Source organism: Heptranchias perlo, chromosome 34 (assembly GCF_035084215.1).
Source record: "Heptranchias perlo isolate sHepPer1 chromosome 34, sHepPer1.hap1, whole genome shotgun sequence".
Lineage (NCBI taxonomy): Eukaryota > Metazoa > Chordata > Chondrichthyes > Hexanchiformes > Hexanchidae > Heptranchias > Heptranchias perlo.
In genome coordinates this window covers 22,579,785-22,605,735 of record NC_090358.1, presented here as the reverse complement: position 1 = coordinate 22,605,735, position 25,951 = coordinate 22,579,785, and the positions used below count along the sequence as shown (strand labels likewise).

Genomic DNA, 25,951 nt, shown 5'->3' with positions numbered 1-25,951 from the left:
CAACTTGTCTAAATCACATTGGAGCCTCTTTGCATCCTCACAGCTCACATTCCACCCCAGCTTTGTGTCGTCTGCAAACTTGGAAATGTTACATTCAGTTCCCTCATCCAAATCATTGATATATATTGTGAATAGCTGGGGCCCAAGCACTGATCCCTGCGGTAGCCCACTAGTCACTGCCTGCCACCCGGAAAAAGACCCGTTTATTCCTACTCTCTTTTCTGTCTGTTAACCAATTCTTAATCCATGCCAGTATATTCCCCCCAATCCCATGTGCTTTAATTTTGCACACTAACCTCTTGTGTGGGATCTTATCAAAAGCCTTCTGAAAATCCAAGTACACCTCATCCACTGGTTCTCCCCTATCTATTCTACTAGTTACATCCTCAAAAAACTCCAGTAGATTTGTTAAGCATGATTTCCCTTTCATAAATCCATGCTGACTTTGTCCAATCCCGTTAATGCCCTCCAAGTGTTCTGTTATCACATCCTTTATAATAGATTCTAGCATTTTCCCCACTACTGATGTTAGGCTAACCGGTCTGTAATTCCCTGTTTTTTCTCTCCTTTTTTAAATAGTGGGGTTACATTTGCTACCCTCCAATCTGTAGGAACTGTTCCAGAGTCTATAGAATTTTGGAAGATGATCACCAATGCATCCACTATTTCCAGGATGGTGAAGCAGGAGCAGCTCCAAGGAAAGTCACCGCCATAGAGTTCTCACCGTCAATCTGGCTCCGATCAGCCAACTCGGCACAGCCAGCTATTGAACCTTGGACCTCTCTGGTCTCTATGGTTCACCCTCTCCGTGCCTTAACCAGCTGAACCATTGGGGCAGCGTATTATGTAGAAAGTTCCCTCAGGAAGTTAAATGGATGGGCTACAGTCTATGTTTGGGTGAATTGTAGCTGGCCTGTGCAAGGAGCAGGCTTGGTGGACCAAGTGGCTTCTTTTATTCCATGCCATCATGCTTTTTTAAATTTAATTGCAGCACAGCGAGCTGTAAAACAGCTTCCTGATCTGCATATCCTAATGATAGTTGTACTTGTCTGTGTTCCTTAGTGTAGATCAAACTGCTCTTCAAGGGTGCGGCATAGTTTCAACTATTTAGGAGAATGGATAAGAGCATCTTCCCGACCTCAGGACGCCCCAAAGCGCTTCACAGCCAATGAATTATTTTGAAGTGTAGTGACTGTCGTAATGTGGGGAAATGAAGCAGCCAATTTGTATACAGCAACGTCCCACAAACAGCAATGAGATAAATGACCAGATTATCTGTTTTGATGGTGTTTCTTAAAGGATAAATGTTGGCCAGGGCCCAGAAGAACTCACCTGTTCTTCTTCAAATAGAAGCATGGGATCTTTTACATCCACCTGAGAGGGAAGACAGGGCCTCGGTTTAACGTCTCATCCGAGGAACAGCATCTCCAACAGTGCAGCACTCCCCTCAGTACTGCACTGAAGCATCAGCCTGAATTACGCGCTCAAGTCTCTGAAATGGAGTTTGAACCTACAACCTTCTGACTCAGAGGCAAGAATACTACAATGAGCCAATGCTGCACCCGAAGACAGCTCATGAAGCCACATGGTTCTATCACAAACAGTCCTCTCTCCACTAGCCTAGTACTGGATCTCATCCCACACAAAACTCAAATGAATGGGATCTTCCAGATATGATTGATAAGAATCATTTATCTTATCTTGGCCTGGCAGGGATCACATATGTTATTGAGTGATAGAAATTGGATATCCACTAAATAGGATTTTAAAATTGCATTTACAATTGTCACATTCACAGCTATTTGCCCAGCAACTCGCATGTCCGTTGGGAAACTCGCTGAGGGTTGGTGAGACAGAAAAAGCACAGATGGATGTCTTGCGTTTCTGCATGGTGCTGTCATTTCCTTTTTAAAGGAACAGACACATCCAGGTCTCTGTTGCATCAGTAACAAAGTACCTATTTTAAGGCAGCTGTGTATCGTTCAATTGCCTGAATTAACTGAATCACAGCTTTTATATCCTTACCCCATGTCGAAGGTATTTTTGTTCCCGCTCTGATGAACTCTGCTGCCCGTATCCTAACTCGTACCAAGTCCCGTTCACCCATCACCCTTGTGTTCGCTAACCTACGTTGGTTCCCGGTCCAGCAACACCTTGATTTCAAAATTCTAATCCTCGTGTTCAAATTCCTCCATGGCCTCGCCCCTCCCTATCTCCGTAACCTCCTCCAGCCCTAAAACCCTCCGAGAACGCAGCACTCCTCCAACGCTGGCCTCTTGTTTATCCCCTACTTCCTTTGCCCGACCATTGGCGGCCGTGCCTTCAGCTGGCTAAGCCCTAAGCTCTGGAATTCCCTCTTCAAACCTCTTCGCCTCTCTCTCCTCCTTTAAGACACTCCTTAAAACCTACCTCTTCCACCAAGATTTTAGTCACCTGTACTAATATCTCCTTATGTAGCTCGGTGTCAGTTTTTGTCTGATTGCTCTCCTTGGTGTGGAGATGCCGGTGATGGACTGGGGTTGACAATTGTAAACAATTTTACAACACCAAGTCATAGTCCAGCAAGTTTATTTTAAATTCACAAGCTTTCGGAGGCTTCCTCCTTCGTCAGGTGAACATCGTTCACCTGACGAAGAAGGAAGCCTCCGAAAGCTTGTGAATTTAGCATAAAATTGCTGGACTATAACTTGGTGTTGTAAAATTGTTTACAATTGCTCTCCTTGGGACACTTTACTGCTTTAAAGGCACTATATAAATGCAAGTTGTCATGGATTTAGATTCAATGTTGTTTTGATTTGCCTTCAATTGATTAAACATTGCATTGGAAATACAAGGGATGGGTCGTGTTTATGTTTGTGTGAATACCATTTTTGATCACAGTTCCCACTAAATCCTAACAAATAAACCTGGCCAACGCTGCTGCAATTTCTCAAGAGTACTGGAGTGGGTATGACTGTGTGTGGACACCAAGGGGAGCTCCAATCTTGTTTAACACAGTGCTTGGTGAGGGCGGGGAGTGGGTAAATATCAGGGAGTCTCAGGAAGGCTGACACTCGGTGGGGCAGTGATCCCAGCTCTGCACCGAGGTGGGTCGCTGCTTCACCTGCCTCTATTGTTATTTCTTTTTTTAAAGGTGACTTCCAAAGGCAGTGCGGTCCCGGGGCTCGGCAGCTCGCACCGAAGCTGCAACGGTGCAAAAAAAAAAGAAACAAAATAAGAGAACATTTCAGCATCCAGCCGCTGGAAAAAGAGGGCAGCGCTGCTCCTTCGAGACCCGAAAGGTATGCAACAAAAAAAAAACCAGAGAGATTGCAAACTTTGCTCAGCATGTGACTGTTCATTTTATTTGCAGGGACGTTTCCCGGTGCCACTAAAACGAGTGAGATGCAATTTGAAATCTAAAACGGAGGGGGTGGGCGGGGAGGGGGTGGGGGGGTTTGCAGGTTACCGGGTTGAAATACCATCCTCTGGTTTCACGGTTTGAGATGCAATCATTTTTCACGGTGCACTTTGTGCAGTTAGCTTTGCACAATGGTCCGCCTGCATTGTTCTTGAAACCATTGCCTTTTTGCACAACGAGTTGCAAAGTGGTCATTTCTGTCTCTAAGCATGATCTTAAAACGAAAATCCTAATTATTCGCAGCAAGAACTACAAAGGTGTTTTGTCTCACAAGGTACACATTTCAGTGTGAAAACGAATGCTCCTTTAAACATTGTTACCTTTCTGTGGTGTTAACTGTGAGGGGCTGTTGGGGACATACATCAAATTCTACAGTCACTGTGTTAAACATAGCAACACACATCATACAATGAAATCACATACATTAGTGAGAAAAAAAACCCATGTGCACTGAACCTTTTAGGTGCAATATGTGTACACATGCAGAGGCCCACATGCATTATAAATCAAATCAGGATTGGCAGCTAGACAGATTGCATATATTTATAGATAATGAAAAGAAGTGAGCTTATGTTGTGAATTATTTAAATTAGAGGTAAGTAGTCTCTTTTTTTGTGTCAGTCCTGCCTCAGCACTCTCGCCTCTGACTCAGAAGGTTGTGGGTTCAAGTCCCACTCCAGAGACTTGAGCACATAATCCAGGCTGACACTCCCAGTGCAGTGCTGAGGGAGTGCGTCACTGTCGGAGGTGCCGTCCTTTGGATGAGACATTAAACCGAGGCCCTGTCTGCCCCCTCGGGCGGATGTAAACGATCCCATGGCACTATTCGAAGAAGAGCAGGGAAGTTCTCCCCAGTGTCCTAACCAATATTTATCCCTCAACCAACAGCTAAAAACAGATTATCTGGTCATTATCACATTGCTGTTTGTGGGAGCTTGCTGAGTGCAAATTGGCCGCCGCGTTTCCTACATTACAACAGTGACTACACTTCAAAAAAGTACTTAATTGGCTGTAAAGCACTTTGGGACACCCTGAGATTGTGAAAGGTGCTTTATAAATGCAAGTCTTTTTTTCTATTAATGAAAAGAGGTGAGGGCTCATATTGTGAATTATGTAAATTAAAAGTAAGACCTTTATTTTAAATAGGATTTGTGAATCCCTTTTCCAAATTTTGGACTCTTAGCCATGCACTATTCTTGGCCAAGAGACCTGGTTTGCCAGTTTTTGCCAGTGTCTACCAGTGTTCCCAGCTCTACCTCAGCACCAGCTCCCTCGACCCCTCCACTGTGTCTCATTTGTCACGTTGCTTGTCCGACTGGATGAGCAAAAATTTCCTCCAACTAAATATTGGGACGACCGAAGCCGTTGTCTTTGGTCCCCACCACAAACTCCGTTCCCTGGCCACTGACTCCATCCCTCTCTCTGGCCACTGTCTGAGGCTGAACCAGACCATTTGCAACCTTGGTGTCCTATTTGACCGTGAGATGAGCGTCCGACCACATATTAGCTCCATCACCAAGACCGCCTACTTCCACCTCCGTAACATCGCCTGCCTCCACACCTGCCTCAGCCCATCTGCTGTTGAAACCCTCATCCATGCCTTTGTTACCTCTAGACTTGACTATTCCAATGCTCTCTTGGCCGGCATCCCATCTTCCACCCTCCATAAACTTGAGCTCATCCAAAATTCTGTTGCCCGTATCCTAACTCGCACCAAATCCCATTCACCCATCACCCCTGTGCTCGTTGACCTACATTGGCTCCCGGTCTGGGAACGCCTTGCTTTTAAAATTCTCATCCGTGTTTTCAAATCCCTCCATGGCCTCACCCCTCCCTATCTCTGTAACCTCCAGCCCTACAACTCTCCGAGATCTCTTCGCTCCTCCAATTTTTGCCTTTTGCGCATCTCTGATTTTAATCGCTCCACCTTTGGTGGCCGTGCCTTCACCTGCCTAGGCCCTAAGCTCTGGAATTCCCTCCCTAAATCTCTCCGCCCCACTACTGCTCTCCTCCTTTTAAGATGCTCCTTTAAAACCTACCTCTTTGACTAAGATTTTGGGCACCTGTCCTAAAATATATGGCTTGATGTCAAATTTTGTTTGATAATCGCTCCTGTGAAGCGCCTTGGGACGTTTTACTATGTTAAAGGCGCTATATAAATGCAAGTTGTTGTAGTGTCACTTTAAAACCAGTTGCTGGGAGATGGGACACAGCAGCCTGTTGCGACCTTTGAATCCTTTTTATTTTGTCTTTCCATGTGGGAAAGCATTTAGCTTCTGCTTCATCTTAACAACGGCACTGAGACCAGACGCTTGATGGTGTACGGGTGGGGGTTGCGGGGATGGTGCATGGGGGGGATGGGAAGTGTTAACTCACATGTGGAGTCCTGCGGAACTCTCCACTGTTTCACAGATTCTACCTCAGAAAAGCTCGCAGGACCATTCTATTCTCACTATATCCTCCCTTTATTATTAAGTCCAATAATTGTTTCTGTCAATTTTAAACATCCCATAACCCACTAAAACCCTTGCCTTTTGCAGTGGTGCTGCTAGTCGCTATGTATCCTTTGTCTTTTTACCCTAAATATGAAGTGACTTCCAATTTTGAAAGAAAAAGTTCTGAGCCTGAAATTATCCCAGGGGTAAACAGCAGATGAATGCTTAATCTCTAGTAATCCGGCAGAGGTGTTAACCTATTTAAAATAATGGATTAAAACCTCAGCTGAAGTAGTACGTTGGTGTTTGTAATTTCAGGGTCTCAGTATTTTAAATTTAAATCTTGTAAGGTTGGAATGAGAAATAAATATTCACCCCAGAAAGCCAGTTTTTTCCAGTCTGTTTATAATTTTCTCTCACAGACACCAAACCGCAGAGCCTGGTAGAGGTGAATAAACCCAGCTGAAACCTCCAAGATAAATCTCTTTTAGGGGGCGAGGGAGAAGTGTACCTGTTTTGTGGCGTAATTACTTACTTTCCAGCTGGGCAGATAAGCAAGTTTGCACATTTTCAATGATTTCCCTGATTGCAGTGCTGCGATACACCTTTAATTCGAAGCTGTCATATCTCCGACGAACCAGGACGAGCAAGTTCTGGATTTCACTGCGCGTGTCTGAACGCCAGAAATTGCTCCTCCATTTTGCCACCAACAGAGAGCGCTGTTGAGCTCTCCGTTATTTCGTGATTTCTGCCCCATTAGTGACCCGAAATGTCTATAAAGTCACTTGAGAATGAGTTTTTTTTTTGTACAGATATGCTGCAAGATCTTGCCTCTAAAAGTGCATTTACATTGCAACTGTAGTGTTGGTACGAACCAGTTTCATTACAGTTTAAGTATAAGTCCAGAATCAGGGTCCAACCTGACACTGGAGTGAGACTCCCTGTGGGGGGAATTTTGCTTCACAGTGGAGTCAAGTCCAGATTTATATTGCAAAGTTTAGCAGTGTGAAAAGCAGAAGCCACTTTACACTTCTAACCTTGTACATGTATCCTAATACTACATATATTGGCTAACTGATGGGGCCAGTGCGATTAAACCCACAGAAGAATTGCTTGCCGACGTTCTGATTTTAAAAGAAATGTTCGTTCACTCCTGGCTGAAAGGATATCTTTTTGAGGCATCTTCTGAAGTTTGGAAACACGAGTCCCTTTAATTACTTGCTGTTCGTGTAGCTATATAATCAATGTTCTAATTACGCTCCTGTTGTTATAAAATAACGACTACTTTAAGGGCAACAAAGAAAGTGATGTGAATGAAGCCGGCGAGAATTACAGCTGCAGCACGTCAATTGCTGCTGGACAGATGTTCTCCAGCGGCTGCACATTGCAGTTCTGATTCACACTGTTCCTAGGGCTGAGTTTCAGCAATTGAGCCCAGCCAAATAAAAAACACACCCTTACACACAACATGATCCCCGATTTTAACTCGAGGCAGGAATTGGGGATGCGGGGGCCAAAACGAGGGAGGGGGTGAACCATCTGGCCACCCCCCCCACCTCTGAGCATGAGGCCTGGGATATCTTAACTCCTGGGTCTCGTTAGCATGTCCCGATAGAGACTCCTCCCAAAGCTTTGGCAGTTATGTCACATTTAGCCGGCTAATGGACTACCAATTAAAAATGAATGTGACAAGTTGAAGATTCTAAATCTGTAGTTTGACTTTTTTTATACTGCCAAATTTACGCTGCATCTCTCTTTCTACACGACCTGGCCCATTGAATGTCATAATGAGTTTCTTCTGGCACAAGATGCACAGTTAGAACAATGATGCTGCTTGACATCTTTCCAGGACCGCAGTTAATCACAGGTTTCGGTTCAGCCTTGTCTCAGTTGGTAGCACTCTCTCCTTCGGAACTCTTCGGTTCAAGCCCCACTCCAGAGACTTGAGCATATAATCTAGGCTGACACTTCAGTGCAGTACTGAGGGAATGCTGCACCATCGGATGTGCTGTCTTTCGGATGAGGTGTGAAACCGAGACCCCGTCTCCCCTCTCAGGTGGACGTAAAAGATCCCATGGCATTATTCGAAGAAGAGCAGGGCACTCTTCTCCTGTGTCCTGGTCAATATTTATCCCTCAACCAACATCACTTAAAAAAAAAAACAGCTTATCTGGTCATTATCTCATTGGTGTTTGTGGGACCTTGCTGTGCACAAATTGGCTGCTGCGTTACAACAGTGATTACACTTCAAAAGTACTTCATTGGCTGTAAAGTGCATTGAGATATCCTGAGGTCATGACGCGCACTATATAAATGCAAGTCTTTCTTTAGTAATCATAGAATTTTACAGCATGGCTGGAGGCCATTTGACCCATCACAGCAATGCTGTATCTTTGAAAGAGCTAATCACTTTGTCTCATTCCTTTTTCCTACTCCCTTTAAAATTTTTCTTTTTCTTTTTCACATGTTTATTCACTTCCCTTTTAGAAAGCTATTGTAGATTCTGCTTCCACCATTGTTTCAGGTCGGGCGCCATATCCTAACAACTCTTTGCGTAAAAAAGAAAATTCCACTCAGCCTTCGTTCTTTTGGCGATGACCTTAAATTTACATCTTCTAGTTACCGACTCACCGACCACTGGTGATAGTTTTTCCCGATTTACCCTTTCAAAACTCGTCAGAATTTTGAACTCTTACAATGTGGAGAAATGTGAGGTTATTCACTTTGGGAGGAAAAATGGAATAATTTTTAAATGGTGAGAAACTATTAAATGTTGGTGTTCAGAGGGATTTGGGTGTCCTTGTACATGAAACAGAGAAAGTTAACATGCAGATGCAGCAAGCAATTAGGAAGGCAAATTGTATGTTGGCCTTTATTGCAAGAGGGTTGGAGTACAAGAATAAGGAAGTCTTGCTGCAATTGTACAGGGCTTTGGTGGGATCATACCTGGAGTACTGTATACAGTTTTGGTCTCCTCCCCTAAGGAAGGATATACTTGCCTTAGAGGCAATGCAACGAAGGTTCACTAGCTTGAGTCCTGGGATGAGAGGGTTGTCTTGTGAGGAAAGACTGAGGCTTATACACTCTGGAGTTTAGAAGAATGAGAGGTGATCTCATTGAAACACGCAAGATTCTAAGAGGACTTGACAGGAAAGATGCTGAGAGGATGTTCCCACTGGCTGGAGAGATTAGAACTAGGGAACGTGGTCTCAGGATAAGGGGTTGGACATTTAGGACTGAGATGAGGAGGAATTTCTTCACTTAGAGGGTTGTGAATATTTGGAATTCTCTACCCCAAAGGGCTGCCATTGAGTATATTCAAGATTGAGATCGATAGATATTTGGACTCTAAGGGAATTAAGCGTCTTGGGGATTGAACAGGAAAGTAGAGTTGAGGTTGAAGATCAGCCATGATCTTATTGAATGGCGGCGCAGGCTTGAGGGGCCGTATGGCCAACTCCTGCTCCTGTTCCTTATGTGCTTATATCAGGTCTCCTCTTGACCTTCTGAAAAGAGCCCAGAACGAGTTCAATAACTTCATTGTGCCATCAAGATATTGTGATACACTTGTGATTAAATTTCATGAGGAATTAAATTTCACAGAGTATGTGGATTTAAAGAAATCCCTAAAAAAAAATTAAATTTCAATGAAAATTAATGTCACATCAAAGCTTGAAACCAATATTCAAAAATATTAAATTTAAGCTTACAGATGGAATTATTTTGTAATAAGTAGCGGACTTTCACAGCTTATGAGAGATGAGACCAGTAAACTTGACTGCTCCTGTCAGTCATTAAAATCTAGGAAAATTTATCCTATAGACAACTGGCTGTAAAATGACTCTCTAATTACCATAGTACTTTGGGGAAGGAATTCCACATCTGTGCTGCATAGCCTGTGATTTCCTGGCTGTCCTTTAATCAAGCAGAAATTATGGACTGGCAACGGCAGAAATGGAACTCCAGTCCAAGATCTCTAATTGAAATATGTTAAATAATTCAAGATTATGAATGTATTACTTACAATACATTAAAAAATTTGATTGTCTGTGTGCTTAATTAAACTGTTCCACTGGGTAAATTTAATTTGCTACAGTGAGTAAATTGTGTCGCAATTCGGCGAACTTACAAAGTCAGTTAGATTTTGAACCTTTGTACATATTCGGTGTTTAAGTTGCTTTGTTGTTGGTGCCTGGGGGGGCATGACCTCTAGCTCTGGGGGCTGAAAATAAAACTCAAATACATTTCACTGAGAGGGGGGTCATTGAACTCTGATAACTACAATTGAATTTCCTACATTACAACAGTGACTGCACTTCAAAAGTTGTACAGCGCTTTGGGATGTCCTGAGGTCGTGAAAGGCGCTATATAAATGCAATTCTTTCTTTCTCTCCTTTCTTACTACCAGGATCATTGGAGTATTGGACAAATGTTCCCATTTACGTTAGGTGTCGAACATGGGAGTTTGATAGGCAACAAATTTAGTATCAATAGGCTTGGGGCACCAGGTAAGTACAGCAGGTCTTCATCCAGGCAGCTTGGTCAATAAATAAGCACATTGAGAAGGCTCTACAAGGCTCCAAGATGAAGGATGTACTTCCCGTAGTATTGACAATTGTGAATCACTTTTACTGAGTTCAGTTTCCATTCATTTCCTTGCAGGATTTGAACAGTTGGTGAAATTGGGGTTGTGGTTGTTCACTTCTCTTTTGCCATTAAGACACTCAAAAGCTCCACAGTGGGTAACAACAACAACTTGCGTTATTATAGCACCATTAACATAGAAAAACATCCCCGAGGCGCTTCACAGAAGTGCAATTAGATCAAAATCGTTGCTGAGCCAATGAAGGCGCTATTAGGAGGGGTGACTAAATGCTTGGTCAAAGAGATGGATTTTATGGAAATTCCTAAAGGAGGAGAGGAAGCTGGAGGGGTTTAGGGAGAGAATTCCAGAGCCTAGGGCCTAGATAGCTGAAGGCATGGCCATTTTGAAACATGTTTGTCATTTTTTCTTTTATGTCTCAGTTTTTATTCTAATCCTTAGTTACAACTGTTTTGCCTAAAACCTTGTTTTGAAAATGGTCGTTTCACTTAATTTTCTTTTTCTGTGTTGAGATGCTTTTATAATTAATGTGTAAAAGTGAAATATCAGATGTATCTTTTAATTATAGTAAAAAGCCTCTTATTGCATATTTATATAATTGCAACAATACTTTTTACACTACAAAAGTGACTACACTTCAGAAGTACTTCATTGGCTGTAAAGTGCTTTGGGACGTCCTAAGGTGGTGAAAGGTGCTTTATAAATGCAAGTCTTTTTTTGAGAGAAGTAATCTCTCAAAACATCCGTCTGTGCAATTTTTAGAATTGCACAGACGGATGTTCAGTAACAGTATTAAATAAACGTCCAACATGCTGTTGCAAGGCTTCAAACACATTATTGGCTTATTTCTGCTTATGTGAGGGTATGAGGCGAATATCAGAGTTGTGATATGATGGAATATGAGAGCAAGGAAGACACAGCCTTCATTGTCACTGGGTCAAAATCCTGGAACTCCCTACCTAACAGCACTGTGGGAGAACCTTCACCACACGGACTGCAGCGGTTCAAGAAGGCGGCTCACCACCACCTTCTCAGGGGCAATTAGGGATGGGCAATAAATGCTGGCCTTGCCATCGACGCCCACATCCCGAGATTGAATATATTTTTAAAAATCTCTGTGCATTTCAAACTGTACTGGGGATATTAATATTAGCACTGTCATATTTATTAATCACAAGAGGGAAAGATATTTAAGTAAAGCAGGAAAAAAATAGAAATGTTAAACTAGAATTACATTTTTTTTTTAGATTTTCTTCAGATTCCAGCTTAAACTAATCCGAATAATTGACACGTATATTTCTAAACTATGCTTAGACTTTATGCCGCATCATATTTTATTGCAGTTACTCTTTGACAGGTTTAATTACCTCCTTTGACTGTTGAATTTGAATCTGACACAAGTGCTGTCGATGTGAATTAGCCAAACTTGAGACCATTATCGTGGGTCAGCTAAAATGTTTCTTGAAGCTCAGTGAATAGTTTGTCATCCCCGTACTGTTCATGTAAATGTCGTTTGTTGACACGGCTCCATGTAGTGTGTATTGGGTGTGGGCTCATTTTCACCTTAGAACAGTTTCGCCTTATTAAGGCTATTGAATTAAGAACAATGAACGATGTTTAAGGCAAGTGTTCTGTCGCAGTAATTGATTTGTTATCCTTCAGATCTGCTTAGAAACCAGAACTTTCGCTGCCTTGGGACCTTTTTATGCAGAATTGTGGTACTTGGGCAGCAAATTGCACTGTGACAGAAAGTGTAGAACTTTGTGCAATTTGTCACAGGATGTCAGCACTTGCCCTCACAGCGATCAACAGTTAAGTTGCAAAGAGGATAAAGTAAATAACAAACAATACACTGGGAGTTTGAAGGCTGAGTGTTTCTTTTAATAGCTGTTATTTTTTTTCCCCTTCAAACTTTTGATCCTCTTATCTCCCAAAAGTACTGACTCTTTCTAGCATACAATTCCATGGGAACCAGTTGCCCGCAGGACCCAGGACAGCATCAGTGGGCTATTTGATCATGTGGGCCATCACAGCTAACCCTAATCCTGACTCACTTTCCAGTAGGGGTCATTGCATAGAGATGCTGGGCAGGAGCCTTGCCTGATATCCCCCAAGGATGGACCTGTTGGGCCGAATGGCCTGTTCCTGTGCTGTACATTCTATGTAAGAGTGATACGACCAACTGTGATGTCCTGCCCTGACTGAGATTAGCTAACTGAGCACAGAGCAGGGATCGCTATATTCTACAGCATGTTTGCTGAATGAGCTCCAGCTTTTAATCCTGTCATGATAATGATTGTGGTGATTGTGAGATAATGGTGGTTGGTTGGTTAAAGTGTTATCTGTTTGTCTATTTTATGGCCACAAATTTGTAACCACAATAGTTTTAAAGCTATTTACCTATTTATTTATCGAGCATGTGTTTTTTTTTCCATACTAAAGTAGATCAAAAGACTCAGTGCATCTGGAAATGAAAGTATTTAATGAATTTTTCACCAATCTTCCCATCATCGGCCTTTTGAGAGCTGAAATGAACAATTTTGTTAATTTTAGTCGAAAGTTGATGAGTGAAAATGGTGCTAATAGAAAGACTTGCATTTATATAGCATCTTTCACCACCTCAGGACATCCCAAAGTACTTTGAAGTACTTTTGAAGTGTAGTCACTGTTGTAATGTAGGAAATGTGGCAGCCAATTTGCGCACAGCAAGGTACCACAAACAGCAATGTGATAACTGACCAGATAATCTGTTCTTTTAGTGATACTGGTTAAATATTGGCCAGGACACCGGAGAGAACTCCTCTGCTGTGCTTCGAATAGTGCCTTGGGATCCTTTGCGTCCACCTCAGAGAGCCTGAGGGAGCTCAGTTTTACGTCTCATCCGAAAGACGTTAAACTGCTCATCCGACAGTGCAGCGCTCCCTCAGTGCTGCACTGGAGTGTAATGGACTACTTGCTCGTGTTAAGCTCTGTTCTAAGCAGACCTTCCATTCCAAGAATGTACTATTTATGAGGAGGTAAGGAGGTTATGTATAAACAGAAAGATCATGCTAATGGGAGATCCTTAACCAACCTAATATAAACTGGGAATGCCCAAGTGGTTCAGAATCTGAGCGAGTGAGTGTAATGCATAATTGGTTTCTGACCCATTGCGTTGGGGATGCCACAAGAGCCAACTCATTTCCTGACCTGTTAATGCCAGGTGACCCAGATAGCGTACTGGGAATGGAAGTACTGAAACAACAGTGACATAACATGATTAAATTTGTCCTGATTTGGGATGTCAACATTGCAACTTTGAAAGGGGCAAACTCAAGGCAGTAAGGGAAGAGCTTACTGACCTCAAGAGAACTTCAGTTGAGGGTAAATAGAATACCTAGCATGCAGAATAGGTACATACCAGATTGAAGAAAGTTGGAACTTGAAAAAGACCTTGGAGGTTTAGACTCAATGCTCACCATGCCCAACCAATACAGAACAGCAACCAATAAAGTCAATAAAATGTCGAACTACATAGTCAAAACTGCAGAAAAGAAGTCAAAGGAAATCATGATCAAACTACATAGTGCTCTGGTTAGACCATACCTTGAGCACTGTGTCCAGTTCGCTTCATCAAGACACAACGAAGGCATTCCAGCATTGGAAACAATGTAGGGAAGAGCTGCAAGGCAGATCCCTCGTGTCAGAGGAAAGACGAGAGAAAGTTGACTTTTCAGCCTGGGAAGAAGGCATCTGAGAGATGATCTTATGGAGGTCTATAAGATTGCATACGGTATGGAAAAGGTTAATCAGAAAATTACTTTCAATTAAATTGTTGGAGAAGGACAAGGGGACACTGAATCAAACTGGGAAAAGGTAAGTTAGGACTGATCTCAGGAAATCCTCCTTCATGTAAAGAGTGATTAGCACATGGAATGGACTAGAGTAGTGGAGGCCAAAACTCTGGAATCATTTAAGAACCCATTGGATGCTGCATTGGGGAGACTTTAAGGTCATTCAGGATGGATGAACTACGGAATTGCCTTCCTCCCCTGTAATTATCCTGTGACCTTGTGAAAGTAATGAAGTGTCTGTAATCTGGGAGTTTTTGAGCTGCCCCTTATTGGTCTCATTTCTAGTTAAATTCAAAAAGGTTGAAAAAAAGAGATTGAGTCAGTCCTGTTGAAGAGCTAAATTCTGCAAGTGGAAGTGAGCTGGATTAGGCCATGCACACACAGAGTCAGAACGTTAAAATTCAGACTACTACTTGTTTGAAATTATTTTCTACATGGAAAAGTAGAGTATAAATGAACCCTAAGAGATCTGAATCCCTGTTTCCACTGATGTTCCCATTTGGCTTTTCTTAAGGGGATAAGTGACATTTGCTAAGAGGTGAATGTTATGGACAAGCAACCATTTTTTCCCCCAGTTTCCAATGTCCATTAAATTTGGGTATTGGTCAAGCTACAGCTCAGTAGCATTCACCACAGGGTGATGCTCACACAGACTAGGAAACATATGGATGTTTGAATGCTGATTGATGCCGTCAGGGAATTCGAGGCACATCCCATGACAGCGCTGGGAAATATGGATCCTCAATCATTGCTGGACATCTAGGGAGTGGACGAAACTACCAGCAACTCCGAGATTTCAAATAAATAATGATTCAAGATTGGCTCTCGCTTAAGTCACGTGTTCAGAGTGACGTCAAGTCGTTTGTATATCCCACCTTCTTGTTAATACAGTAGACAAGTGGCTGCTATCTGTGTACTGGGCAGGTGCGTCCCTAAAACCTTGTGGCTTCTTGGTGTCACAATATCACAAGGCTTCGAACTGAGGAAGTGAGATCAGGCTTGGAAGAGCCAGTGTACATTAGCTCATTAAACCTCAAGAGTGAATCAGTCTCAGTTTTCTTAGTGTAAATGCGCACTATGTCAGGAGTCAGAAATGTGTAGCTCACGGGCTGTCATGAGTGTGTTGGGAGGCAAGTACAGCATAGCCTATTCTCTCACTTTGCCTAAAAATTTATTTACGCTGATATGATGAGGACTGTTCAGTACAATTTCACTCTTGATATAACTTTGTAGTTTCTCACACCAAGCTTACAGTGTATTCCCAATCTGAATGTGCATTGTGTTTAGTTTGTGTGATCGACCTACAAATTGATAGGACCTGCCAATGACCCCAAAGGATATGAGATCGGTAATATTCTGTTGTGTTCTCTATAAATAGAATGTAATGGAAATGACTGTAGGTTATGTTGCTGCATGGCTCTATGTGATTTGACCATTCCACAGTTCTGTGCCAACTTGCTTACAGCTATATGTAACTACCTCATTAGCTAACTAATGGCATGTTAAATGATTCATTATTGGAAGACTAGCAATATATACATTACTGGGAGAATTTTTAACAATTCATTCTTCGGATGTGGGCTTCGCAGGCAAGGCCAGCTTTTAATGCCCATCCCTAGTTGCCCTTCAGAAGGTGGTGGTGAGCCGCCTTCTTGAACCGCTGCAGTCTGTGTGGTGAAGGTTCTCCCACAGTGCTGTTAGTAGGGAGTTCCAGGATTTTGAATCAGCAACGATGAAGGAATGGCGATATATGTCCGTGTCAGGTTGGTGTGTGACTTGGAGGTGATAGTGTTCCAATGCACCTGCTGCCCTTGTCCTTCTAGGTGGTGAATGCCAAGGGTTTGGGAGGTGGTGTCAAATAAGCTAAGTTCCGGCAGTGCACCCTGTAGATGGTACACACTGTAGCCACAGTACACCGGTGGTGGAGGGAGTGGATGTTTAGGCTATGTAATATTGGGAGACTAGCAAGATATGCATTACTGGGAGATTAGCAACATATACACTACTGAGAGACGTGGGGAGCTAAATTGGGTCGTGTAGCGCCCGTTGTTTCGGCGCAACACGGCGTCTTTGACATCCAAGATGGTGTCTTGAATGCGCACGCACGTTTCCAGCGTGACGTGCACCGGACGCCATCTTGGTATAGCGCAGGCGCAGATAACGAACGCTGGAATCATGTAAAGTAGGGAGAAAATGACTTCAATCAGTGTGCAACGCTGATTTAAAGTGATGAGTCCCAAAATGGTGTCTAACGCTCAACTCTACGCACAGTCTTAACCCCGACCATCTGAACGTGTCTTAGTGTGCCTGGAAGACCCCAACCAGCGCTATTTAAAGGGACCATGCAGGATTTACGGGTTAGTGGCTGGATTATTGCTTCTGGCTGCTGAGACATTTGTAACTGCTTTTGGAGGTCTCCTAGCCTTGAAGACTAGGACGTGGGGACATAACATTTAGAGCCAGGACGTGCAGGAGTGAAATTAGGAAATGCTTCTACACACAAAGGGTGGGAGACGTTTGGAATGCTCTTCTGCAGATGGCAGTTAATGCTAGCTCACTTGTGAATTCTAAACCTGAGATTGATAGATTTCTGTGAACCAAGGGTATTAAGGGATATGGGGCTAAGACGGGTATATGGAGTTAGGTCACAGGTCCACCACGATCTCATTGAATGGTGGAACAGGCTCGAGGGGCTAAATGCCATGGCCACTTGCTGCCTCCTGAAATGCACCACCTTCTCCTGCAAGAAAGTGGGACGTATGTCTGGGTGATGTACCTGTCATGGTTGAATAGCTAGTGTGTGTGGCCTGTGAGTTGTGGATGGGCAGCTTGAAACAGTGGTAATGTGTAAGGGTGAGGGGAAGCATCTGATTGGAAGAGTTGAGTACTGATGGAAAGAGTTTGTTGGTGTGTGGGGGATGGGAGGTGTAGTGCATGGTGCAGTTGACAGTTGGCCTTACTCACCTTGACCACTCACGTCAAAGCATTGAACTTCTTCCTGCACTGTATCCATGTTCACGATGCTGTGCGCCTGGCATTGACTTCGTCCCCTGCTGCCTCCCGCTGCCTTTTGAATACATGTCTGGAGGGCTTCTTCCCCCCCCCCCCGCAGATATAGGATGTCCCTCCTTCTGTCCACCTCTTGCACCAAGTTCTCTAGCGATCAGCAGAGAACCTTGGTGCATGCACTCTCGCAGGCCTGGTACAAACTCAGATCGGCAGATTGCTGGATGTGGGATTTAGTGGTGCGCAACCTTTATTCAATGTTTTAACATAACTCATCATTGTGTAAACATAGGGACGGGACCTGCATCTGTGTTTTACATGTGTGATGTCTGATCTCCGTTCAGACTTCCTGCAGACTGTTATTTTCAGCAAATAACAGGTACCAGCTACCTTTAAGAAGTTTCTAAGAAACATCCTCCCTTTAAGAGATTCAGCTCCCCTTGGTGGTGCAAATTGCGAATTGCATTGATTCCACATGCAAGGCCCAGTACGGAACGCTGATTGCAGATGAGTCCTCCTGCCGACCGAAACTTGCGTCCTGCCTGCGCAGGGGTCATTGGGCGCAGGGTGATAGCACATCACGCTACCCACGCCCAAAAACGGCCCTTATCCAGTTTTTTCCCCATGGTGTCCTCAATCAACACCACCAAAAACGGATTAACTGGCCGTTCCTCTCATTGCTGTGTGTGTGTGGGAGCTTGCTGTGCACAAATTGGTTGCTGCAGTGTTTACATAACAACAGTGATGATATTTGAAAAGTAATTCAATGGTTCTGAAATGACCTGAGGGCGTGAGAAAGTGCTTTATAAATGTAAGTTCTTCCTTGGATAAATGTAGCGAACACAGAGAATGTTCTATATCCTTTATTGTAAGTGAGCTGTGTTTTCTGACAGCAGAATCCTAAGGCATGATAGGGGAGAAGGAAGGTTTGTTAATCTTATTTGCGGAAGGCTAATGAAACCTTTGTTCTGTCTCTGGGTAAGGTTAAACCACTTACCATTAAGATTAACTTACGTTTCTGTTTAACTGAGTACCATTGTAAACTGCACTAAGCTCACCTAGGCTCTGAGTCCTGAGCTGTTGCTAGTTTGCCCTGTTGTTAGGAGAAGATGACATTGGGAGAAAATTCCTGTTACAAACATTTCATTTATTGGAAACAGACATTCCAAACCAAATGTTTTTGATTCTTTTAAATGATCCTGAGTGTTTCTATGTTTGTTGGTAAGGAATGGGAGAAAAAGTTGCAACAAGACTTTTGGCCACCTGAGGTATTAGCAACAGGACCGTCTCCTCCTCAATGGTAACAGCAGCTCTTAATGAATAGGGAATATAGCAGAAAACCGATTTGCATAAACCTTGGTTGGGCGAGGTTCTCAGCACTTGTAACATTACTCAAAAAAGTTCAACATTGACAAAATCAGCATAACGGTTATGCCTAAATGTTTCGCTGAATTTTTCACAGAATCTGGAAAATCTCAGGTTGAGATTAGTACATAATATGTGACCTAAAATCAAATACTGAGGATACTGGAAATCTGAAATAAAAACAGAAAATGCTGGAGAAGCTCAGCAAGTCAGGCAGCATCTGTGGAGAAAGAAACAGAGTTAACGTTTCAGGTCAGTGACCCTTCGTCAGAATTCATAATATGTGACAACGACTTGTAGAGTCAGAATCTGTTCCTTGTGAATTTTGCTGCACGTTAATGACAAGTGCATTTAGAACCTTGGAATCATACAGCACAGAAAGAGGCCATTCGAGCCATCGTTCCTGTGCCGGATCTTTGAAAGAGCTTGTCAATTAGTCCCACTCCCCTGTTCTTTCCCCATAGCCCTGCAAATTTTTCCTTTTCAAGTATTTATCCAATTGTCTTTTGAAAGTTACTATTGAATCTGCTTCCACCGCCTTATCAGGTAGTGCATTCCAGATCGTAATAACTCGCTGCGTAAATTTCTCCTCAACTCCTACCTAGTTCTTTTGCCAATTATCTTAAATCTGTGCCCTCTGGTTATCGACCCTCCTGCCAGTGGAAACAGTTTCTCCCTATCTGCCCCTCATAATTTTGAACACCTCTGTTAAATCTCCCCTTAACCTTCTCTGCTCTATGGTGAACAATCCCAGCTTTTCCAGTCTCTCCACATAACTGAAGTCCCTCATCCCTGGTATCGTTCTCGTAAATCTCCTCTGCACCCTCTCCAAGGCCTTGACGTCATTGCTAAAGTGCGGTGCCCAGAATTGGACATAAAACTCCAGCTGAGGCCTAACCAGTGATTTATAAAGGTTTAGCGTAACTTCCTTGCTTTTGTATTCTATGCCTCTATTTATAAAGCCGAGGATCCCATGTGCTTCCTTAACAGCTTTTATCAACGTGTCCTGCCATCTTCAAAGATTGCTAATGTGCACTCAATTATTAATGTGTTTTGAGACTGGGATCAGAAAAGAAGATCGCACTCTGGAATGCTCTGTCTGTGTCTTTGAGTTCAGCTGGTCCAAGTTCTGTCTATCCGTTGCGCTGAATAAGTTTCCATTCTTGCGACGTGTCAAGAGTTAGCTTCAAACTTTCAAACCGTTCGTATGGACAGCCAGAATCTGGATGCTCTGAACCGCATGGAGATTTATCAGCACTTAGACTCAGGAGTGCTCAGATTGAGTTCACGAGGCGGAAGGCATTAAAGTACCAGCTGGACGTACGAGTCGAGGCTTTGCTTCCTGCGGCAAAGGAGGCAGGAGATTTGCTTCAGGTACTGATGCCAGCTTGATGCCAATTTGCTGCATCACAGATCAGGCAGATTCTGCGGTCAGGAAATTAGATTCTGTTTGCGCCAAACAGCACAGGGTAAATAGCTCTGCATTAACTGCACCAGACCACATTGTGAGATTCAGCTGCAAATAGAAAAAAAATGCATGGATGTGTACAGCTGTGGTTTAAGCAATGCTAGTACAGTAACCATCAGTTACCCTGAGTGTGGCACTGATGCCAATGTGTGCCACACGTATGTTTCTTGCACTTTTTGGCACAGAGCATTTTAGTGTGACAGCAGTGCGACTTTGCCATTCTGAGCCACACGTTCTGATTTTTAGATTTACTTGCCCGTTTCAGACTGTATGGGGGGGCAATTTTAACCTAACCCGCCCATTGGGAAACTGACGAGATGGGGTGCAATGCTGGTTTTACACCTCGCCCAATGTTATTCTCCATTGAAATGAACAGAGAACAATATTGGGCGTGATGTAAATCCGGCCGATCCCATGGGTTTCCCGCCTGGCGAGTTAGGTTAAAATTAATCCTGATTTACTGTTGCAAAGCATAGCAACACTGCATGTATTGCCGTCACACCGTGTCGTTGGTTTCGATTTAAATTAAGCAAAACTCTGAAGGTAATAAGGTTAGAAATAGCCTGCCTGTATTTAAATACAAAGGATTCACCTTCTCTGATGGTCCGTGCAGAGATCGCATATAAATAAAATAAATACATACAAGGTGGACTCACCCCAGAATGTAGTGAGCTGCTCTGGTGCATTCTGCTGTTGGCCTCCAAGGGTTTGCACGTCAAGCCGTTCTTGCTCTTTACTTCATTCTTTTCTTCCCTTGATCTCTGCCGCTGATTTCCCCCCCTCCCCCACTTAACAAAACTCTGTATTTTCAGCCTTTTTAAAACCACCCTCTGGACCAGTGATGACCAAAACACTGCCTGCGGGTCAGAAGACACCCGTCTTTCCTTCACCTACGACCTTTAATTAGAGCGACTGCTCTGTGTCTTGTACAAGGCCTCCCTGGTTGTAGGACGTTGCTGGAGCTGGGATTCCTTTTGATGACTAGAATGGGCAGGAGAGAGAGGAAAGGCAATGCTAAAGGAGGCAGCTGTACCCCAGCATGCCTATCAGAAATCAAATGACCTTGGTAAAACCTGTAGCCTTAATAGAGACCTGGGCCTAGAAATCTGGCCTCGCGGCACCTGTTTTTAGGGCGCTAAGCGGCCTCCTAAACCTCCAATATGGCGGGCAGGAAGCGCACGCTCATTACGAGCCAGATGTGCTCCACCTGCCATATTAATAAAGGCCACGAAATCGGCGTGCAGGGCCCACGCCTGAAACAGGCACTGGGCACGTTGTAAATAAGGGGCCTAGCACCTGTTTGAGGCCCCCACTGCAAGATTGGTTTGCCCTGAGGTAGCCGACGCCGGTTTCACTCAGGAAAACCAGGTCTACATGTGGCCTAAGAGGTGGTCCATAAAGGGAGCGTTCCTCCTGGCTCGCTGCCGAACACCAATCCCAACTCCACCCACCCCACTCTCAGTCGCCGCCGCGACCTCCCGCGCCCCCCTCCTTCTTAGTCGCCCCCTTCCTCACTCACTTGAGGTCAGCAGCGGCCTGATCTTCCATCACACTTCATCAGCAAGCTGCCTGTTGCTCTTCGCAGCTCGCCGGCCCGATGAAAATGAGGCCTGAGGCCTAATATCTGGGGTGCCTCCGGCCTCGGGGATTATGTCCTGCGCCCCCTGAATTTCTCGGTCCACATGTTCTCTGTCACCTCATCCATTTCTACTCGCTACGGCTTGAGTGTAACATATTTGAAATTGGGAGCTCACTGTGTGGGAATTTCTGGGCACAGACCCAGGTCCCAGCACTCCATGGTGCAGCATATTGGGGAATTCCTGAGCTATCCTGCAAGGAAAGCACACTCTAGGATTATGGCCCTTGACAAAAAATGTTAGTGAACAACATTGTTGTAAGTCATGATTCATTTCCAATCTCAGTGCCCCATTAATGTTTCCTATAATTTAAAATTTGATTACTGTTTCTCTCTCAGTTTAAAAATTATATCCTGAAGAACAGTGAATTGGAAACTGCATTTCCACCTCTGGGACTTAAATTCAAATCCAGCCCAGACTTGCGGGGATGGAAGTTTTTCCTGTCTGCTATTTCTAAGGGTCCTTTGTTAAAGGTGGGTAATTGTACTCTGGTTCCTGGTGGGCACTAATTGGCATTCTCACTCAGCGAGGCCACAGGATGCCAGTGTAAGAAATGGATAAAAATGTCACACCAGGTCCAGTAAAGGTTTTCTTCTGAGGTAAGTTGTTGGGGAAGTGTAGAGGGAGCTTGACTCTGCCTCTGGCTATGCTATACCTGGCCAGGTAGCGTTTGATGCCTGAAATGGGAAGTGTTCCCATCTCCAGCTCCAGCATCTTGATTTAAAAGAAAAATGACACACATTCTTCCTCATTAATTCTCCATTTACAAGTTGATAAGCCATCGCACACATGTGGAGTTTACTGGATGAGGTGTCTCATTAAGATTTTCCTCTTGCATTGGCCTCATCAACTGAAGGAGGTCATGTGGCTCGCACTATACATAAGTCTTTGTTTTAAATTCCCTGCTCCTTTCTTTTCCCGGAATGTAGAGTGTGGACAAAATATGCAGCACTTGAGAGCAATGAGTCTATTCATTAAATGTAGAGGAGGAACAAGATTCAAAGAATCTGCTAAGCTGTACCAAATTTGGTAATTTAACATAATCAGTCCACGCTGACACAGATGCATTGTGGTAACAGGTATTCAGACCTTACCGAAACAACGGGCCAGAATTCGCTGCCAAAATACCGATGAGGCTAACAGCGCTCACCGTTATTTACGCACAAATCGCACAGCAACTTCAGGCGAGGGGTAGATGTGCAGTTAAACGTGAAAGTCTAAAAGTTGCAGTTCGAGTTGCGCCGTTCTGCCATTAGTTTTGCAAAAACGGCACCTTGTTTTCTACCTCACCATTTTTTTTCAAAAAATATACTTTATTCATAAAATTTGCAGCAGTTCATACAATACAGTTCTCATATCACATTCCAAACATACACAATAGCGATTATGCAATTTGCAGGTTACATCAAGTACAGTTCAATGAAACACATTGGACATCATTACAGTTCATGACACTCTAGGGTGCCTCATTGCAAAACACTCAATACACATTTTTGATAACAGGTACGTTACAGGTTCATTACAGATTCATTACAGTTACATTACATCAATTAAAATTTTACATTCTGCCCAAGGGGATTTTTCCCTGATTGCAGCATTGAAATGCATTGAATGGCGTGAAGTTGCTGTATTTACGAATTAGATGCGAGCTAAACTCGCCACAGAAAGTTAAGTCTTGTCCATTTCAGTCTAAGTAACCCTTTTAACGACGTGACAAGTGTTAATTACTGCCGATCAACCTCTCTGGTGAAAATTAACACTTACAAGCATGGTGACTCATTCCTTCAGGTTTTAATTGTTGCAGATTTTAAAAATGTAAAATTTAAAATTTCAACTTTTTTTTTACATTTCCTTTCAGTCTCTTTTTTTCCTCTCTCTTAATCCAATCTTTCTTTCCCTCTCATTATTTCTCTTTCTGTACCTGATTTGCCTTTGAATTCATTCACTCTAATTAATTTATACTTTCTTCTCAGCCCTTGCACTGTTTATTTCTCAATCTTTCAATCTGGTTGGTTAAGGAGATACCCAGTTGCTTGCCCTGTTTACTCAGGTCCCAGATGCCCTGTTTCTCTCGCTGCTTAGCAGATGCCGTTAGATGTCCTATTACAGCAAATTATGCCCTTTGACTCCTCCTTTTACCCCCCCACCCACACTTCAAGAAAGAACAAAGAAGCAAACTGCCTGCACAGGGTTAGGGCATTTTTCAAATTATCCCCCAAGCTATCAATAATTATCAACTTCAGATTCTTGTCGGAAGTTTCTATGTGGATGTAGATTGGATTTATATACGGAATTTAAGTCATTTTTATCAGCTTGCTAAACGTTCTGAAATTGATTTAGTTTCTTCCATTACATAAAGGCAATGAGAATTTTTACATCAGTACAAATGTTGAAGATGAGCACTGTCAACATCATTGTATCTTAAGCAAACAGTGTTCAATATTGGAAAAGGTTGTTGCTTATAATACCTAATTTAAACCTACCAAGAAGGCAAACACCAGTTGTTGAAATTAAACACTGAAATGTCACTTAACTCTAGACTTGAAACATTGCAATTTAGGTTAAAAATCATAGGAACATTGGAACGGAAAGGTCATTACAGTCCAGTGATTTGAGACATGGAGTATTGTGTCCAATTCTGGGCCCCACATTTTTTAGAAAGGTCTTGGAGAGGGGGAAGAGGAGATTTACTGGTGTGGTACCAGGGATGAGGGACTTCAGTTATGTGGAGAAACTAGAGAAGCTGGGATTGTTCACCTTAGAGCAGAGAAGGTTAAGGGGAGATTTAATAGAGGTGCTCAAAATTTTGAGGAGTTTTGATAGAGTAAACAAGGAGAAACTGTTTCCACTGGCAGGAGCATCGGTAACCAGAGGACATAAATTTTAAGTTATTGGCAAAAGAACCAGAGGGGAGATGAGCATTTTTTTTAACGCAGCGAGTTGTTATGATCTGGAATGCACTGCCTGAAAGGGTGGTGCAAGGAGATTCAATAGTAACTTTCAAAAGGGAATTGGATAGACACTTGAAGGGGAAACAATTGCAAGGCTATGGGGAAAGAGCAGGGGAGTGGGAATAATTGGATAGCTCTTTCAAAGAGCCGGCACAGGCACGATGGGCCAAATGGCCTCCTTCTTCGCTGTATGACACTATGACGTGGCAAGTGTGGCGTACTTGGAAGGAACAGGTGACTTTGGACCTATGGTTCCCAAATCTCTCCACCACTGGGGTTTTCTTTGCATCATGTCTGGTTCTGTTGTAAACTAGCTGATAGAGATTGATTGCTATGATTAGTCAATGACTCAATTATTGTTGTATCATGCGACTACCAGGATGGTAGAAGGTGAACTAGATGTCTTTTTTTTGCATCTAGCAATTCCTATGTTCCATCTGAATGATTCCGAAATCCATACCTCTCAATCACCCACTCCCTCAAATATCTGTTCAATTTTTAAATTATTCCAGGCTCTGCCTCCCTGGGCAGTCTGCTCCAAATGTTCATTACCTTCTGTGTAAATCTAAACTAAACCTTCCCTCTTTAGCCCCTGTCGCCTGGTTCTAGAGTTTGAGGAAAACGCGAACATACTTTTGGAGTTAAATTTATCAACTCCCATTAAGAATTTTGATTCCTTGAGTAGTGGGGGTGAATTTCCCTGGCGATTCTCCAGTCTGTCTGTTTTAACTTTGATGGAGGAGCTGTGGAAACCTCAGCAAAATGGCCGGTATGCTCATCTCCGGGCAGCAGTGAGTCTGAGCCTAGACCTCCTCGTGCAGTGGTATGTCTTTGCAAAGATAATGCATTCCATCCTGAATAATGACTACAGGCCAAACGAAGAGTCTATTCACATTTTATCCAAGTATAGAAGGATTGTACAAACCATAAAATAACCTGCTCAGTAAATGACATTTACCGCAGTCTAACAAAACAAAAGCAGGAAGTTGATTGTCTCAGAAAAATGGCACAGACGCCATTTTTCCAGGGTTTCTGTGGCTCAATTGCGGAAGTTACAGAGAATGAACAGGAGAACCACCACAGGAATTCACCCCCAGTTTCTTTCCTGAGCTTTCTCTTCAGTGTCAGCTGTGGCTCAGTTGGTAACACTCTTGCCTCTAGTTGTGCGTTCAAGCCCCACTCCAGAGACTTGAGCACAAAATCGAGGCTGACACTCCAGTGCAGTACTGAGGGAGTGCTGCACTGTTGCAGGT

General features: G+C 43.3%; 1 protein-coding gene across 1 annotated transcript in view; it reads left to right on the top strand.

Moving 5' to 3' along the window:
• The first annotated feature begins 3,066 nt into the window (after window positions 1–3,066).
• Window positions 3,067–25,951, top strand: part of sema4ba (sema domain, immunoglobulin domain (Ig), transmembrane domain (TM) and short cytoplasmic domain, (semaphorin) 4Ba) — a 341,741-nt gene continuing 318,856 nt past the window's right edge. Inside the window, exon 1 of the mRNA XM_067971587.1 lies at window positions 3,067–3,281. The gene's annotated coding sequence lies outside the window, so the exon portion shown is untranslated. The remainder of the gene's footprint in view (window positions 3,282–25,951) is intronic.